The sequence below is a fragment of the Dendropsophus ebraccatus genome, chromosome 1 (assembly GCF_027789765.1).
Source record: "Dendropsophus ebraccatus isolate aDenEbr1 chromosome 1, aDenEbr1.pat, whole genome shotgun sequence".
In the NCBI taxonomy this organism is placed as follows: Eukaryota; Metazoa; Chordata; class Amphibia; order Anura; family Hylidae; genus Dendropsophus; species Dendropsophus ebraccatus.
In genome coordinates, this window is record NC_091454.1 from 99,361,432 (window position 1) to 99,365,902 (window position 4,471).

Consider the following 4,471-nt stretch of genomic DNA (forward strand, 5'->3'; position numbering starts at 1 on the left):
GGGACTCAGGAGCATCACTGATTGGTCCTCAGTGACAGCTCTGAGCCCAGCCGGGATCCCTTCAGCCTGCAGCACTACGTAAATTTGTGATTACTACGGAACTTGCGTAGTGTGAACATAGCCTTAATCTGTACATGAGTATATTCATATGTAAAACCCTTCAAAATATTCCTTATATTATTATTATTATTATTATTATTATTATTATTATTATTATTAATAATAATAATCAAAATCCTGTTCATTGTACCTATTCTGAAGCCGAGAGACAGCGTTTACTCTGATTATGGTCAATATAGTAAAAAGAAATGCAGACAAAAACGAAGCAACACCAAAATAAATTCAAATTCTTTATTTTTTTTAAATATGCAACATTGTAATGAAATATTACCGGCCCTTTAATGAATAGCTGATCCGGTGACTCTCAGGTCAGGTCTGGTGGAGACCACAGAACGTGCCGCAGATCATTCCCTCCTCTATTATCCTGGTCTGAGAGTCACCGGACCAAAGATCCAGAGGAAGGCGAAGAAACCCCCCGGAGACTTCTACCTCAGGGGGGAAAAAAATTCCTTCCTGACCCCACAAGTGGCGATCGGATCTGATCTCCCTGGATCACGACTAGCCTGCTGCATATTGCTGTATAGAGTATATAGGATCAGGACCCTGTAAGGAAAGAAAGACAGAGACAGTAATGCTGCACAGTATGTTGTCCCTATAGAAATAATAATAATTCTTATTACATATATATCCATCACATATACAATACATATACATATACAATGTCCTGCTCCTAGGAGCTTACAATCTATATGGATCGGGAGACCTGCCCTTAAGAGCTTACAGGCTTATATATAATACATGACTACATGTCTGCCCCGAAGAGCTTACAATCTAATGTACACTACAATACCCCACTCCTAAGAGCTTGCATTGCAATGTACGGTACAGATGTCGCCAGTGTTAACATGAACACCACAAAGCATTTCATGGTAACACAAGCTACATGTGTAGAGGCCCTGCTCCCCGCAGGAGCTTACAATCTAATATACAACCTACCACACAGCAGACATACAACAGAGAGGGGGCTGTCTGCATAAGAACAGCCATTTTAAAAGGGTTTTCCAGGGAATGATGGCCAATGCTGTGCATAGACTTTAACTCAACTTTCCTTGGAAAACCCCTTTAAGGCCAGGTTCACACATGAGCCCAGATGGGGTGTTTACTAAAATATATTTAGCTCCATGTGTGAACGATGCCTCAGCGATGAGCTCCCTACCTGGCCGTGTCTTCTTCAAGCTGCCAACCTGTAAATAACAGCAGAAGTCTCAGCTACAGCTGTATACTCCGCATCATGTGTGACATCATGAGCCTTGTCTTTGTGATGTCATCATAACTGCTGCTGTTGTTTATGTATCCGCTTACAATCAGTGATAAGTGTGAGCGGTGATTGGTTGCTATAGGCAACAAAGGACGGTTCTACCGTAAGACCGTGCAATAAATCTGCCCCTAAGTGATTGATTCCATCCAAAGGAAACAACTTCACCGTGGTTGTCTTCATAAACTTTTATTGCTTCATATAAAAAAAAACGGACACAGTGCGGACATAGGGGGAGATTTATCAAACATGGTATAAAGTGAAACTGGCTCAGTTGCCCCTAGCAACCAATGAGATTCTGCCTTTCATTTTCCAAAGAGTCTGTGAGGAATGAAAGGTGGAATCTGATTGGTTGCTAGGGGCAACTGAGCCAGTTCCACTTTACACCGTATTTGGTAAATCCCCCCCATAGTGGGAACAGACCCAAGACAGAGTGGTGACAGACTGTCTGACATGCACAGAGCTTTCACGCACCTGCCCTTTCATCCACGTCAACGCGCTATTCAAATAACTAACAAAGCGGTGACGTGCTACACATGTGAAACATAATAAAGGGGTTATCCAGCGCTTCAAAAACATGGCCACTTTTCCCCCACTCTTGTCCTCAGTTCAGGTGCGGTTTGCAATTAAGCTCCATTCACTTCATTGGAATTGAGTTTCAAATCCTGCACCCAAACTGGAGACAAGAGTGGTGCAAAAGCGGCCATGTTTTTGTAGTGCTGGATTACCCCTTTTAGAATGATTACACACATAAAATATATAGAATTAAAAACCAAGTTGTACAACAGGTAAGTATATATTATTATAGGAGGAAGCTATGATCAACCCTATCATTCAGGCCCCCAGGACACTCAGCTTCCATACGGATTATTCATAGTAGCTCGGCTTTCGGCAGAGCCCTGTGTCTATCTTGCCCTTTCAATGGCAGCATATCTAAGAACTGAGGCATCACCTCTGTGACTATCCCTAAGATGCTCAATAAATCGGGATGCTCCTATTCCCGTCTTGATAGAATAGACATGTTACCTAAAACGGGTACATAGGGATCTCTTGGTCTTCCCTATGTAAAAGCGACCATAGCAAGTCTTACAAAATAACAAAGTCTTTGATACTTACATTAAAGGGGTTATCCAGCGCTACAAAAACATGGCCACTTTTCCCCTACTGTTGTCTCCAGTTTGGGTGGGGTTTTGAAACTCAGTTCCATTGAAGTAAATGGAGCTTAATTGCAAAACACACCTAAAACTGGAGACAACAGTAGGGGGAAAAGTGGGCATGTTTTTGTAGCGCTGGATAACCCCTTTAACACCATTAAGTGTCAGAGACAAGCATTTAAACAAGTCCCTGCACCAACTACACGATCCACATTGATAGTTTCTCTTCAGATCATTACCATAGCCATATTTTACTTTTTTTTGCTTTTGGAAGTGAACTTACTACGGACTAGTATATCTCTCAAACTGGTACTATGCTTGAAAGTAACAAAAGGAAGGGCGTAACTAGAAATGGCTGGGCCCCATAGCAAACTTTTGATTGGGTCCCCCCCCTCATCTGACCGACCACTACAACATCAACACACCCAGCTCTACACAGGTTCTGTACTCCATCTAAATTACAGTGCAGATATATTTAGTGACTCACAGGGGACGTCTTCTCTGATCAGAGTTCTTTCTTTTCATTTTCTTCTCCACCATCCCTGGGCCCATTATGAGAACTTCTCCGAGCCACGAATCCACAGAATCTGCCAGACAGACATATTAGGCTCCTCACTCTGTCACCATACTCATCTCTCTACAAACTGCACATCTGTATTGGCCCCTTTAAGCCCTCTTTCAGTGGTCAGCCCTGGCTCTTTGTAGTGTGTGTGTGTGTGTGTTTATATATATATATATATATATATATATATATATATAGTATATGGCCCCCTCTGTGTATTCCCCTTATAGATGACCCCTCTGTGTAGTCCACTATAGTAGATGCCCCCCTCTGTGCATGCCCTATTGAATACACCCCCCCCCCCCAGTGTAGTTCCTCTTATAGATGGCCCCTCTGTGTAGTTTCCCTTTTAGATGCCTCCTCTGTGTTGTCCTCCTTATAGTTTGCCCCCTTAAAGATGACCCCCATGTTGTCCCCCTTAGAAAAGGCCCCCCTTGTGTTATCTATCCCCCCCATAAAGATAGCCCCCTTGTGTTGCCCATCCCCCATATAGATATCCCCCAGTGTTGTCCATCCCTCTATAAGTAGCCGCCCAGTGTTGTTCATCCCCCTTTAGGTAGCCCCCAGTGTTGTCCATCCCCCTTTAGGTAGCCCCCAGTTTTGTGCATCCCCCTATAGGTAACCCCCAGTTTTGTGCATCCCCCTATAGGCAGCCCCAGTGTTGTCCATCCCCCTATAGGCAGCCCCAGTGTTGTGCATTCCTCTATAGGTAGCCCCCAGTTTTGTGCTTCCCCTATGGGTAGCCCCCAGTTTTGTGCATCCCCCTATAGGCAGCCCCCAGTCTTGTGCATCCCCCTATAGGTAGCCCCCAGTGTTGTCCATCCCCCTATATATAGCCCCCAGTTTTGTGCATCCCCCTATAGGTAGCCCCCAGTTTTGTCCATCCCCTATAGGCAGCCCCAGTGTTGTGCATCCCCCTATAGGTAGCCCCCAGTTTTGTGAATCCCCCTAGAGGCAGCCCCCAGTCTTGTGCATCCCTAGCCTCATATAGCCCCCAGTGTTGTTCCTCCCCCATATAGCCCCCAGTGTTGTTCCTCCCCCATATAGCCCCAGTGTTTTTCCTCCCCCATATAGCCCCCAGTGTTGTTCATCCCCTATATTACTCCCAGTGTTGTTCCTCCCTCATATAGACCCTAGTGTTATACCTCCCCCATATCACCCCCAGTGTTGTTCCTCCCCCATATAGCCCCCAGTGCTATACTTCCCCCATATAGCAGTGTTGTCCCCCCCCATATCGCCCCCAGTGTTGTTCTTCCCCCATATAGCCCCTAGTTTTGTTGTTCCTCCCCCATATAGCCCCGATGTTCCCCTCTGATAAAAAGAAAAAAACAAAACAGAACTCACCTAACCACACGCTACCCTGACGGTCGCTGGTCTCTT

General features: G+C 45.0%; 1 long non-coding RNA gene across 1 annotated transcript; it reads right to left on the reverse strand.

Moving 5' to 3' along the window:
* Positions 1–337: 337 nt before the first annotated feature.
* On the reverse strand, positions 338–1,706 carry LOC138775698 (uncharacterized). Its single transcript, XR_011360612.1, has 2 exons — positions 1,423–1,706; positions 338–1,304 (listed from the first exon to the last, which is right to left on the reverse strand). It is a non-coding gene; the product is annotated as an uncharacterized lncRNA (long non-coding RNA).
* Positions 1,707–4,471: the final 2,765 nt, after the last annotated feature.